Genomic DNA, 15,895 nt, shown 5'->3' on the forward strand with positions numbered 1-15,895 from the left:
GACATAAGATTGATTTTGTTATTAACCACCACTTACACAATTGGTTCTTGTGCAACTTTATTCCCATGAAGTAATGAGTGCTGTCGACTAGGGATCTCAAATCGATTCCATATTCCTAGATTTACAGAAGGTTATTGATACCGTTCCTAGCCGGCCACTGTGGCCGAACGGTTCTAGGCCCTTCAGTCTGGAACCGTGCGACTGCTACGGCGGCAAGTTCCAGTCTTGTCACGGGCATGGATGTGTGTGATGTCCTTAGGTTCGTCAGGTTTAAGTAGTTCTAAGTTCTAGGTGACTGATGACCTCAGATGTTAAGTACCATAGTGCTCAGAGCCATTTGAACCATTTGATACCGTTCCCCACAAGCGACTATTAATCAAATTGTGTGCATATGGAGTATCGTCTCAGTTGTGTGACTGGATTCGTGCTTTCCTCTCAGAGAGGTCACAGTTCGTAGTGATAGACGGTACATCATCGAGTAGGACAGAAGTGATATCTGGCGTTCCGCAAGGTAGTGTCATAGGCCCTCTGCTTTTCCTGATTTACATAAATGATCCAGGTAATAATCTGAACAGTTCCCTTAGATTGTTTGCAGATGATGCTGTAATTTACCGTCTATGAAAATCATCAAACGATCAATTCCAACTACAAAATGATCTAGAGAGAATTTCTGTATGGTGTGAAAAGTGGCAATTGCTACTCAACAAAGAAAAGTGCGAGGTCATCCTCATGGGTAGTAAAAGAAATCCAATCAATTTTGGGTATACGATAAATGGCTAAATCTAAGGGCTGTCAATTCGACTACATACCTAGGAATTACAATTACGAGCAACTTAAATTGGAAAGACCTCATAGATAATATTGTGGGGAAGACGAAACAAAGGCTGCGCTTTGTTGGCAGAACACTTAGAAGATGTGACAAACCCACTAAAGAGGCAGCCTACATTACACGTGTCCATCCTCTGCTGGAATATTGCTCCGCGGTGTGGGGTCCTTACCAGGTAGGATTGACGGAGGACATCGAAAAAGTGCAAAGACGGGCAGCCCGTTTCGTGTTATGGCGCAATAGGAGTGAGAGTGTCACTGATATGATACGCGAGTTGGGGTGGCAGTCACTGAAACAAAGGCGGTCTTCCTTGCGGCGAGATCTATTTATGAAATTTCAATCACCAACTTTCTCTTCCGAATGCGAAAATATTCTGTTGATACACGCCTACGTAGGGAAAAATGATCATCACAATAAAATAAGAGAAATCAGAGCTCGAACGAAAAGATTTAGGTGTTCCTTTTTCCCATGCGTCATTCAAGAGTGAAATGGTACAGAAGTAGTATGAAAATGGTTAGATGAACCCTCTGCCAGGCAATTAGCGTGAATTGCAGTGTAACTATGTAGATGTAGATACATACGTAGATTGGTTCAATATGGGAACTAGAGACATGGACGAGACATTGCATCCGTAAAACGATGTGGTCAACAGTTTCTCGTAGCAGTTATGGTGGAATCAGAGCAGCTTGTTCCTGTGTAGTGGCCTTCATATCAGGTAGAGACCATACGTGTCCGTGGTAATCACTTTCTTTTAGACATCCCCAGAGCCAAAAGTCACATGGATTCAGATCAGGTGATCTTGGAGGTCAGGCATATGGAAAACCTCTGGAGGTAACACGTTCGTAGAAGGTTGCATTAAGCAGATCTCTCACTGGGCGAGGGACATGAGGTGCTGCCCCTTCTTGCATGAAAACAGTGGTTTCCACACAGTTGCCCTCTTTCCAAGCAGGAGTCATGTGCTGTGCAAGGACGTTTCGGTAAAGTGCAGACGTCATGGTGCACCTGACAGGTCTTGTGGGTGTATTCGCTTCATGGAAGAACGGACCGAGAGTAAAGGTGCTTGCGAGTCCACACTACACTGTCACATACGGCGAGTGCAATGGTTCTTCGCGCACAGCATGCAGTATAACAGTACTGCAGATTCGGTAGTTCTGTGTTTTCGGAGCATCTTCTAGTGTAAAATGTGCCTCGTCACCCGATGGAATATTGCTCGGCCATATGTCATCAACTTCGATTCGTGCCAGAAGCCGAAGAGCAGATTCGGAACGTTGCTGCGGATCATGAGGTTTCACGTGCTGCACAGCCTGGTTCTGTTTCAGGTACTAGGGTGAAACAGACCACAAAACTTTCCGTACTGTTCATCATGGGATGGACAATTCTCGTGACACTGTTCAAGCACTAGCGACAACCGAAGCATATGCTGCATTGTCAGTTACAGCAACTTCGTTAATAGCTGATAACTTCCAGTGGAACAGGACGTCTTCCCTTTCCAGGTGCCACACAAAGCACACACGGATTTCATTGACATCTTCTTTAAACCATTTAATGACATCGGGCCTCTCCTGAGACCTTTCAGATGGCGATACTCTCTCAATGCAGCTCTGTAACTGCTGCCATTCACAAAAAACAATTTCACTAACACTGCACGGTCTCTCTGCTCTATGGCCATACTGTCCACTCAAGTTTTGGCTTTTCAAATGACAGTGTGGAGATCACAGCGTCGTGCAAACAATATACAGCGCCAGATTTTCACCTGGTGGTCACAACTGGAACTAATTTGTTTCTTTTTTTTTTTTCCCAGCGCAGATCGGCTCCGCATTAACGCATTAGTATATCTACCAAGTTTCCCTGCCATACGGTAATTGCAGCCTACACTGGGCTCGCATGACTAGATGCACTTTAATTATAGTCACCCAGTGCTTGACCCGCATGTTGTTGCCATAGTCTTCAGTCGGAGGACTGCTTTGACGCATCTACCCACACTGACCCATCCTGTATAAGCCTCTTCTTCTCCGAATGACTACTGCAACCTACATTCATTTCAACCGACTACTATAGTCATTCATTGTGAAACGTCCCCTTAGAAAAATTTATTGAATTTCAGTGCTGATAAACCTCTTACGTTATTTGATTTTCAAACAGCTGAGCAGAACTGAACGTACTCAGACATTTCGCTCTTTACCTATACTGATCAACACTAAACTGACACACAATATTTTTAGCGCAACGCAATCTGACTTTCAATAATCCTTACAAAAGAATGGCCCTGACTAACATTAACCTATACGTTTCACAAATCACTTACCTCACAAAAATCTTCGCTACTCGAACTACTGCAATACAGCGAGCGCCACTATTACCAGCTAAATAAAAGATTCAGACTACTGAAGGCACTAACTATTGATAGGCATAGTTAGCAAATGAAAGATTTTGATAGAGAACAAGTGTGGTGTCACCGCCAGACACCACACTTGCTAGGTGGTAGCCTTTAAATCGGCCGCGGTCCGTTAGTATACGTCGGACCCGCGTGTCGCCACTATCAGTGATTGCAGACCGAGCGCCGCCACACGGCAGGACTAGAGAGACTTCCTAGCACTCGCCCCAGTTTTACAGCCGACTTTGCTAGCGATGGTTCACTGACAAATTACGCTCTCATTTGCCGAGACGATAGTTAGCATAGCCTTCAGCTACGTCATTTGCTACGACCTAGCAAAGCGCCATTACCAGTTACTATTGATGCTGTAAAACATGTACCGTCAAGAGCGATGTTCACCATTTACGGATTAAAGTTAAGTATTCCACAGCTACGTACTTTTTTTGCTAGTCTCATTTCCTTGACCTGTTCCAGACCTCACGCCAGCCTGCGTGAGCTAAAACGCGTGCCTTTCGGCTTCCTCTCATAGTGGGTTGGCTGTCTTGCCAATCCACAACAACAAGCAATGTATTTACCTTAATAGTGTTCAAAAGTCATAATATGTATATCAGTCCATGATATCCAATATTACAAATTTACTCTTTCTGATGGACACACGTCCAGATCGTCCGCTCCCAAAATTCCGCCATCTCTTTCCCACATCCACCACTGCTGGCGGCTCACTTCAAACTGCGCAACGCTACGCGCTGTTAACAGCCAACTGCCCAACACTACAATAGCGAATATTACGACAATGCCGACCAGCCACAGTCAGTGATTTTCATATAGAGCGTTACATGTCGTTACCAATATAAAAACCTACTTACACTTGGTCTTCCTCTACCATTTTTATCCCTCACACTTCAGTACATTACCAAATTCACGATTCCTTCATGTCTCAGGGTGTGTCCTGTCAAGTAATCCTTTGTTTTAGTCAAACTCTGTCATAAATTTCATTTTTCCTCAGTTGGATTCAGTATCTCGTCATTAGTTATTCTACCTATGAATCTAATCTTCAGCATTCCCATACAGCACCAGATTACACAAGCTTCTATTCTCTTCTTCTCTCAGTTGTTGATTTTGATATTTCATTTCCGCACAGTCCTACACACCAGACAATTATCTTCGAAAAGACTTCCTAACACTTAAATGTAAATTTGATATTAATCAATTTCTCTTCTACAGAAATGCTTTTCTTTCCACTGCCAGTCTGCATTTTATATCATCTCCGCTCAGTTATTTTACTGCCAAAGTGGCAGATTTCATCGACAATTTTTAGTATCTCATTTCCAAATGTAATTTCCTCGGCATCACCTGATATATTAGGACAACATTCCATAATCCTTGTTTTACTTTCTTCGATGTTCCTCTAATAACCGCTTTTCGATACACTAACCTCTCGTTCAGCTGCTCTTTGTAGTCCTTTGCTGTCTCTGACAGAATTGCAATGCCACTGGCAAGCCTCACAGCTTTTATTTCCTCTCAATGTACTTTTATTCCTGTCCTAAATTTCTCCGTTGTTTTCTTTACTGCTTGCTCAACACACACTTTGAATAACGTCTAATACAGGCTGCAACTCTGTTTCACTATTTCACTACCTTCTCAACTACTGCTTCTCTTTCGTGCCCTTCGACTTCAGTAACTGCAGTCTGGTTACTGTACAGGTTGTAGATAACCCTTCTTTCTCTGTATTTTACCCTGCTACCTTCAGAATTTCAAAGAATGTATTTCAGTCAACATTGTCAAAAGCTTTCTCTAAGTGTACAAATGCTACAAACACAGGTTCGCCTCTTCTTAACCTACCTTCTAAGACAAGTCACTGGTTCAGTATTGCCTCGCGTATTCCTACATTTCTCCGGAATCCTCACTGAACCTCCCCCTGCTTGGCTTGTACTAATTTCTCCGTTTTTCTGTAAATAATATCTTTTAGTATTTTGCAACAGTGACTTACTAAGCTGATAGTTCGGTAATATTCACAACTGTCAGCAGCGGCTTTCTTTGTAATTGGAATTATTACATTCTTCCTGAAGTCTGAGGGTAGTTGGCTTGTCTCATACGTCTTGCACACCACATTGAAGAGTTTTGTCATGGCTTCCTCTCTTACGGCTGTCAGTAGTTCTGACGGAATGTCAACAACTCCACGGGGCTTGCTTCGACTTACGTCTGTCATAGTCTTCTCGCAGTATCATATCTCCCATCTCATCTTCATCTACACCCTCCTCCCTTTCTACAATACCGCCGTCAACCTCATCTTCCTGGTATAGACCCTCTACATACTCCTTCAACCTTTCAGCTTTCCCTTCTTTGCTTACCACTGATTTTTCACCTTAACTCTTGATATTCGCATAGCTCGCCAAAAGACTCTTTAATTTTCTTGTAGGCTGTATCTATCTTTCCCCTAGTGAAATACGATTCTAAATCGTTACATTTGTTTTCCAACCATTTTTCACTTTCTAGCAATCTAATTTTTTAGATTTTTTAATTGCCTTTCGCCTCTTAGTTTGCAGAATTCTTTTCCCTTCACTCCCTTGTCAACCACTGCTCCCCTTTCATGACCCTCGACTCTTAAAATGGTTCACATTGATCTGACCACTATGGGACCTAACATCTGAGGTCATCAGTCCCCTAGACTTAGAACTACTTAAACCTAACCAACCTAAGAACACCACACACATCCATGCCCGAAGCAGGATTCGAGCCTGCGACCGTAGCAGCAGCGCGGGTCCGGACTGAAGCGCCTAGAACCACAGCGGCCGGCATCCTCGACTCTTAGAACTGGTTTCTGTACCATCTGTAGATAACCCTTCGCTCACAGCATTTAATCAATGCTACCGTCGGAGATTCGAACAGTGTATTCTTCTCTAAACCAACAAATGGTAAGTATGTACGTTTGCCTTTCTTCAGCTTATCTCCAAAGATAAGTCCTACCGTTAGCATGCCCTCACGTGTTCATCAAGACCTCCGGAACCTAAACTGATCTTCTCCGAAGTGTGTTTCTCACAGTTTTTCCCTCCTCTGTAAATAATTCGTGTCAGTATTTTGCAGCCATGACCTGCTGAACTAATAGTTCGGTGTTGTTCACACCTATGAGCAGCACGCACCTACTTTGGAATAGGAATTATTACATTCTTCTTGCAGTATGAAGATATTTCGTCAGTCTCATGTGTCTTCTACGCCAGTTGGAATAGTTTTGCCGTGGCTGGTTCTTCAAAGTATCTCAATAACACTCATTTCCAAAAGAGACGGCACAAGAACATGAGAAAAGTCAATGCTGATGCGGCGGTTAACCGGCAGTTGCTTTTCTTCACACCGTTGCGAATGGAGGAGGAAAGGGGGAGAACCACTGACGGAGAAAAATAGCAACATCAAGAAGCAGTTGTGCGAAATAAACGCAAGTTGGTAGGCGTGTTTCTACATCTGAAAGGCGATGTCTGTTCAGATTTCGCGCCAGTTGCATAAGAGTTCCGCTAGCAGTTAGTGAAGGATGCAAATCAAGTTTGCTTTAAATACACGGTGTAGGAATCAACATGAGTTCCGGAAACAGCGATCGTGTGAGACCCAACTAGCTTTATTTGTTCATGAGACCCAGAAAATATTAGATACAGGCTCCCAGGTAGATGCTATTTTCCTTGACTTCCGGAAGGCACTCGATACAGTTCCGCACTGTCGCCTGATAAACAAAGTAAGAGCCTACGGAATATCAGACCAGCTGTGTGGCTGGATTGAAGAGTTTTTAGCAAACAGAACACAGCATGTTGTTATCAATGGAGAGACGTCTACAGACGTTAAAGTAACCTCTGGCGTGCCACAGGGGAGTGTTATGGGACCACTGCTTTTCACAATGTATATAAATGACCTAGTAGATAGTGTCGGAAGTCCCATGCGGCTTTTCGCGGATGATGCTGTAGTATACAGAGAAGTTGTAGCATTAGAAAATTGTAGCGAAATGTAGGAAGATCTGCAGCGGATAGGCACTTGGTGCGGGGAGTGGCAACTGACCCTTAACATAGACAAATGTAATGTATTGCGAATACATAGAAAGAAGGATCCTTTATTGTATGATTATATGATAGCGGAACAAACACTGGTAGCAGTTACTTCTGTAAAATATCTGGGAGCATGCGTGCGGAACCATTTGAAGTGGAATGATCATATAAAATTAATTGTTGGTAAGGCGGGTGCTCGTCCGACCTATACTTGAGTATTGCTCACCACTGTGGGATTCATACCAGGTCGGGTTGACGGAGGAGATAGAGAAGATCCAAAGAAGAGCGGCGCGTTTCGTCACAGGGTTATTTGGTAAGCGTGATAGCGTTACGGAGATGTTTAACAAACTCAAGTGGCAGACTCTGCAAGAGAGGCGCTCTGCATCGCGGCGTAGCTTGCTCGGCAGGTCTCGAGAGAGTGCGTTTCTGGATGAGGTATCGAATATATTGCTTCCCCTTACTTATACCTCCCGAGGAGATCACGAATGAAAAATTAAGAGAGATTCGAGCGCATACGGAGGCTTTCAGACAGTCGTTCTTCCCGCGAACCATACGCGACTGGAATAGAAAAGGGAGGTAATGACATTGGCACGTAATGTGCCCTCCGCCACACACCGTTGGGTGGCTTGCGGAGTATAAATGTAGATGTAGATGTAGATGTAATGGTCGTGAGCGTTACTTAGCTTTGAGATTGGACGCAGTGAGTTGATATCAGCCAAGAATGACTTTAAGGCGACAACGGCTCCATTATCAACACCTCACTGAGTCTGAACGAGATCGCTTTATAGGTGTGGAAACGAGGAGCTGGATGTTCCTCGTGCGATACTGCAGGAAGACTTGTAAGGAATGTGGCAACTGCACACGAGTGCTGGTCACGAGAATGTGCGGTCGCAACAAGACCGGGCTCCGGACGGCCATGTACACTACTGGCCATTAAAATTGCTACACCACGAAGATGACGTGTTACAGACGCGAAATTTAACCGACAGGAAGAAGATGCTGTGACATGTAAATGATACGTTTTTCAGAGCATTCACACAAGGTTGGCGCCGGTGGCGACACCTACAACGTGCTGACATGAGGAAAGTTTCCAACCGATTTCTCATACACAAACAGCAGTTGACCGGCGTTGCCTGGTGAAAAGTTGTTATGATGCCTCGTGTAAGGAGAAGAAATGCGTACCATCACGTTTCCGACTTTGATAAAAGTCGGATTGTAGCCTATAGTGATTGCGGTTTATCGTATCGCTACACTGCTGCTCGCGTTGGTCGAGATACAATGACTGTTAGCAGAATATGGAGTCGGTGGGTTCAGGAGGGTAACACGGAACGCCGTGCTGGATCCCAACGGGTCGTATCACTAGCAGTCGAGATAACAGGTATCTTGCATGGCTGTAACGGATCGTGCAGCCACGTCTCGATCCCTGAGTCAACAGATGGGGACGTTTGCAAGACAACAACCATCTGCAAGAACAGTGCGACGACGTTTGCAGCAGCATGGACTATCAGCTTGGAGACCATGGCTGCGGTTACCCTTGACGCTGCATCACAGACAGGAGCGCCTGCGATGGTGTACTGAACGACGAACCTGGGTGCACGAATGGCAAAACGTCACTTTTTCGGAGGAATCCAGGTTCTGTTTACAGTATCATGATGGTCGCATCCGCGTTTGGCGACGTCGCGGTGAATGCACATTGGAAGCGTTTATTCGTCATTGGCATACTGGCGTATCACCCGGCGTGATGGTATGGGGTGCCATTGGTTACACGTCTCGGTCACCTCTTGTTCGCATTGACGGCTCTTTGAACAGTAGACGTTACATTTCAGAATTGTTACGACCTGTGGCTCTACCCTTCATTCGATCCCTGCGAAACCCTACATTTCAGCAGGATAACGCACGACCGCAAGTTGCAGGTCCTGTACGGGCCTTTTTGGATACAGGAAATGTTCGACTGCTGCCTTGGCCAGCACATTCTCCAGATCTCTCACCAATTGAAAACATCTGGTCAATGGTGGCCGAGCAACTGGCTCGTCACAATACGCCAGTCACTACTCTTGATGAACTGTGGTATCGTGTTGAAGCTGCATGGGCCTGTACACGCCATCCAAGCTCTGTTTGACTCAATTCCCAGGCGTATCAAGGCCGTTATTACGGCCAGAGGTGGTTGTTATGGGTACCGATTTCTCAGGATCTATGCACACAAATTTCGTGAAAATGTAACCACATGTGAGTTATAGTATAATATATTTGTCCAATGAATACCCGTTTATCATCTGCATTTCTTCTTGGTGTAGCAATTTTAATGGCCAGTAGTGTAGTACCACCGAGAGGGAAGACTGTTGCCTTCGGCGTATGGCTCCAGTGCATTGTACTGCATCTGCAGCAGCAATGTGAGCAGCCGTTGACACCACAGGGATACAACGAACTGCTACAAATCGGTGACTTCGAGGACAAACCCGAGCCAGACGCAAAGAAGCATGCATTCCACTGGCTCCAAACCACCGCCATTTGCGACTTCAGTGGTGTCAAGCGAGAGCTCACTGGAGGTCAGGATGGAGGTCTGTTGTGTTTCCTGATGAAAACTGGTTCCGCCTCGCTGCCAGTGATGGCCGTGTGTTGGTTTGCACGAGGCCAGTTGAGGGCCTGCAATCAACCTGCTTGGTGCTAGACACACCGGACCGACACTTGGAGCTATGGTCTGGGGTCCGATTTCGTATGACAGCAGGAACAGTCACGTGGTTATCCCACACACCCTGACTGCAAATCTGTACGTCTCTCTGGTGAATCGACCTGCTGTGCTGCAATTCATGAACAGCATTTTAGGGCGTGTTTTCCAACAAGATAACGCTCGCTCACATACTGCTATTGCAACCCAACATGCTCTACAGTGTGTCAACATGTTGCCCTGGCCTGCTCGATCACCAGTTCTTGCCCCAGAATGGGACATCATTGGAAGACGCCACCGTCATCCACAAACAACATTAACCATCCCCGTATTGACCGACCAAGTGCAACAAGCACGGAACTCTATCACACAAACTGGCATTCGGCACCTGTACAACATAACGCATGTGGGCTTGCATGCTTTCATTCAATATTCTGGCTGTTGCACGGTTATTAATGTACCGGCATTTCATATTTGCAGTGGTTATCTCGCCCTTTACATTAATCTGTGATGTGGCAATGTTAATCACTTTTTCTTCCCGCCAGTGTATGTAGTGGCACTCAAAGTGCTCTCCGTCACACACTAACAAGGCGAAGGCCTCTGACACGGCCAACGGATTCGGCTCACATTTGGCAGGTTGCTTGTGTAAAACGTAAAACGAAGGACTCTAAGATATTTTGGCTCCCCCCCCCCCTCCCTCCCCCATTTTTGTGAAAATCACACCTAAAGGTTATGACGAGCAATCGACTCAAAATTAACGGGATCGAAAAGTAATTGTAAATAGGGCAGTTTTCATCACCAAGTATGGGATCCGCAAACGCGTACTTTACCAGAAATCGAGGAAAGAAACTTTTACAACTGCCGCTTATGTACCCACATGGTAAACGGTTTTCGCCGAGAACGCCGGCACAATAGTTCAGCGTGTTCAGTCAGAGAGCTGGTTGGCCTCTGTCATAAAAAAAAAACTGAGTGAAGGGATCAACAACGAACTTCAACGGGTGTCATCTGACGTCCGCTACGACCAAATACAACGAACAAAAAACAAAACAAAAAATGCGCAACGGCCAAGGTAACTGGCTGGGAAACGGAGAACCCGGGTTCGAATCTCGAGGAAGTTGTACGGTTTTCATTTTTTTAAACTGTTGTTTTTCGTATCAGAATTCCTAGGGATAGGAGGGTTAACAAGGTACGCAACTCAACACGGAATAATAATAGTAATAAGGTAGGCAAACTAATTTCCCAAACGACGTGAATTTGTAAAGAATTAAACTTTTAACCCTTGTCACATGAAAATAACTCCGAGTAAGAGTGCTGCGAATTCCTCACGAGGGACCACAGCCAGCCAACCGCGCGACGCTCATTTACAGCGAGGTACGGGACACAATGCACGCGGGGAGAGTTTGCTGTCCCGGTTGCCTGTACGTCATATAGTTGTGAACCTCGAAGAGTGAGGGTGTCCAACACCAACTCTATTGAAGTCAATCGGAAAGAGTTGTTTTCCGTGATTAGGCTGCCGCGAATCTCGAGGATATATCTAATGATTCTTCCTCGTTAATCCACCGGGTGCCGGGTGCAAGTCTTTTGATTTGACGCCACTTCGGAGACTTGAGTGTTGATAGGGATGAAGTGATGATGATTAGGACAACACAACACCCAGTACCTGAGCGGAGAAAATCTCCGACCCAGCCGGGAATCGAACCCGGACCCTTAGGATTTACATTCTGTCGCATTGACCACTCAGCTATCGGGAATTCGCCGAATAAAATATGCTTTGTGAAAGAATATAGTGATCTGCCAGAAGCAACAGATTACTTGTAATGTATATACACTCCTGGAAATTGAAATAAGAACACCGTGAATTCGTTGTCCCAGGAAGGGGAAACTTTATTGACACATTCCTGGGGTCAGATACATCACATGATCACACTGACAGAACCACAGGCACATAGACACAGGCAAGAGAGCATGCACAATGTCGGCACTAGTACAGTGTATATCCACCTTTCGCAGCAATGCAGGCTGCTATTCTCCCATGGAGACGATCGTAGAGATGCTGGATGTAATCCTGTGGAACGGCTTGCCATGCCATTTCCACCTGGCGCCTCAGTTGGACCAGCGTTCGTGCTGGACGTGCAGACCGCGTGAGACGACGCTTCATCCAGTCCCATACATACTCAATGGGGCACAGATCCGGAGATCTTGCTGGCCAGGGTAGTTGACTTACACCTTCTAGAGCACGTTGGGTGGCACGGGATACATGCGGACGTGCATTGTCCTGTTGGAACAGCAAGTTTCCTTGCCGGTCTAGGAATGGTAGAACGATGGGTTAGATGACGGTTTGGATGTACCGTGCACTATTCAGTGTCCCCTCGACGACCACCAGTGGTGTACGGCCAGTGTAGGAGATCGCTCCCCACACCATGATGCCGGGTGTTGGCCCCGTGTGCCTCGGTCGTATGCAGTCCTGATTGTGGCGCTCACCTGCACGGCGCCAAACACGCATACGACCATCATTGGCACCAAGGCAGAAGCGACTCTCATCGCTGAAGACGACACGTCTCCATTCGTCCCTCCATTCACGCCTGGCGCGACACCACTGGAGGCGGGCTGCACGATGTTGGGGCGTGAGCGGAAGACGGCCTAACGGTGTGCGGGACCGTAGCCCAGCTTCATGGAGACGGTTGCGAATGGTCCTCGCCGATACCCCAGGAGCAACAGTGTCCCTAATTTGCTGGGAAGTGGCGGTGCGGTCCCCTACGGCACTGCGTAGGATCCTACGGTCTTGGCGTGCATCCGTGCGTCGCTGCGGTCCGGTCCCAGGTCGACGGGCACGTGCACCTTCCGCCGACCACTGGCGACAACATCGATGTACTGTGGAGACCTCACGCCCCACGTGTTGAGCAATTCGGCGGTACGTCCACCCGGCCTCCCGCATGCCCACTATACGCCCTCGCTCAAAGTCCGTCAACTGCACATACGGTTCACGTCCACGCTGTCGCGGCATGCTACCAGTGTTAAAGACTGCGATGGAGCTCCATATGCCACGGCAAACTGGCTGACACTGACGGCGGCGGTGCACAAATGCTGCGCAGCTAGCGCCATTCGACGGCCAACACCGCGGTTCCTGGTGTGTCCGCTGTGCCGTGCGTGTGATCATTGCTTGTACAGCCCTCTCGCAGTGTCCGGAGCAAGTATGGTGGGTCTGACACACCGGTGTCAATGTGTTCTTTTTTCCATTTCCAGGAGTGTAGTTTGAGTAATTAGCTTTCCTGTTTATGCCGTATAACTAGTTATTGTTTGTTGTGTCATATCTTTCGGTTGCATAATCTGAATAATGGAGGATGTACACCCCTCGACCAGCTTTGAAATATATAGTTGGGAGCCTGTCACAGACGATGGCAAGCAGTAAGTTACCGATGCAATGCTTCGGTTTGTAAAAGTGTTGCAAGACAGATGTATTATGAATGCACTACCGGAAGCAGGCAGTTCTGTTTCTCGGCGTTCAGGATTGACAGGAGCGGCTATCGTCGAGAGATGTTTGGAGCAGCCGGACGAAATGACTTTTGTTGATGCTGAAGAACTATAACATGAAGGTGAAGCAGAAGGTGATTCAGTGGAAGATATCAAGACCAGTGAATCGCAAAATGGTCATTGTTGTTGTTGTGGTCTTCAGCCAGAGACTGGTTTGATACAGCTCTCCATGCTACTCCATCCTGTGCAAGCTTCTTCATCTCCCAGTACCAACTGCAACCTACATCCTTCTGAATCTGTTCAGTATATTCATCTCTTGGTCTCCGTCTACGATTGTTACCCTCCTCGCTGCCCTCCAGCACTAAACTGGTGATCCCTTGATGCCTCAGAATTTGTCCTACCAACCGTTGTCTTCTTCTAGTCAAGTTGTGCCACAAATTACTCTTCTTCCCAATTCTACTCATTAGTCATGTGATCTACCCATCTAATCTTCAGCATTCTTCTGTAGCACCACATTTCGAAAGCTTCTATTCTCTTCTTGTCTAAACTATTTATCGTCCATGTTTCACTCCCATAGATGGCTACACACCATACAAATATCTTCACAAACGCCTTCCTAACACTTAAATCTATACTCGATGTTAACAATTTCTCTTCTTCAGAAACTCTTTCCTTGCCATTGCCAGACTACATTTTATATCCTCTCTACTTCGATCATCATCAATTATTTTGCTCCCCAAATAGCAAAACTCATCTACTAATTTAAAAGCGTCTCATTTCCTAATCTAATTCCCTCAGCGTCACCCGATTTAATTCAACTACATACCATTATCCTCGTTTTGCTTTTGTTGATGTTCATCATATATCCTCCTTTCAAGACACTGTCCATTCCGTTCAGCTGCTCATCCAGGTCCTTTGCTGTCTCTGACAGAATTACAATGTCATCGGCGAACCTCAAAGTTTTTATTTCTTCTCCATGGATTTTAATTCCTACTCCAAATTTTTTTTTTTTGTTTCCTTTACTGCTTGCTCAATATACAGATTGAATAACATCGAGGATAGGCTACAACCCTGTCTCACTCCCTTCCCAACCGCTGCCTCCCTTTCATGTCCCTCGGCTCTTATAACTGCCATCTGGTTTCTGTACAAATTGTAAATAGCCTTTCGCTCCCTGTATTTTATCCCTGCCACCTTCAGAATTTGAAAGAGAGTATTCCAGTCAACATTGTCAAAAGCTTTCTCAAAGTCTACAAATGATAGAAACGTAGGTTTACCTTTCCTTTATCTATTTTCTAAGATAAGTCGTAGGGTCAGTATTGCCTCACATGTTCCAACATTTCTACGGAATCCAAACTGATATTCCCCGACGTCGGCTTCTACCAGTTTTTACATTCGTCTGTAAGAAATTCGTGTTAGTATTTTGCAGCCGTGGCTTATTAAACTGATAGTTCGGTAATTTTCACATCTGTCAACACCTGCTTTCTTTGGGATTGGAATTATTATATTTTTCTTGAAGTCTGAGGGTATTTTGCCTGTCTCATACATCTTGCTCACCAGATAGTAGAGTTTTGTCAGGGATGGCTCTCCCAAGGCTACCAGTAGTTCTAATGGAATGTTGTCTACTCCCGGGGTCTTGTTTCAACTTAGGTCATTCAGTGCTCTGTCAAACTCTTCGCGCAGTATCATATCTCCCATTCCATCTTCATCTTCATCCTCTTCCATTTCCATAATGTTGTCCTCAAGAACCTCGCCCTTGTAGAGACCCTCTATGTACTCCTTCCACCTTTCTGCTTTCCCTTCTTTGCTTAGAACTGGGTTTCCACCTCAGCACTTGATATTCATGCAAGAGGTTTTCTTTTCTCCAGAGGTCTCTTTAATTTTCCTGTAGGCAGTATTTATCTCACACCTAGGGATATACGACTCTACATCCTTACATTTGTCCTCTAGCCATCCCTGCTTAGCCATTTTGCAGTTCCTGTCGATCTCATTTTTGAGACGTTTGTATTCCTTTTGTCTGCTTCATTTACTGCAGTTTTGTATTTTCTACTTTTATCAGTTAAATTCAATATCTCTTCTGTTACCCAAGGATTTCTATTAGCCCTCGTCTTTTTACCTACATGATCCGAAAGTCATAACACTTCGGAAATGTCCACGTCTCAGGAAATCTATGCTTCATCTGTTCCCGGTGAGTATTCGCACCTGTTACTAAACGACTGAACTACGACGCTATACCCCTTGAAGTAAAAGTAAAGGCCGTAGCGCTGGCCAGGAATCATTCGAATTGGAATACTGCAAAAGAATGGAGCAACAACCGCCTTGAAAAGAAAGAATGACCTAAAATTTTGGGAAAATGTCGTTAAAGAAGGAACAAGATACGGCAAATACCAGGCGATAAATAAGTGGACAATACGACCGATTTGTTGAACCTCGTCGTCTTAACGAGAATGTAACAACGAGAATACTCCAGGAGTGTGCTGCAGGTGCAGCGCTTCAGTATACGACCAACAAGGATTTTAAGTTTGCTGCATCATTAT

The sequence above is a fragment of the Schistocerca piceifrons genome, chromosome 8 (assembly GCF_021461385.2).
Source record: "Schistocerca piceifrons isolate TAMUIC-IGC-003096 chromosome 8, iqSchPice1.1, whole genome shotgun sequence".
Lineage (NCBI taxonomy): Eukaryota > Metazoa > Arthropoda > Insecta > Orthoptera > Acrididae > Schistocerca > Schistocerca piceifrons.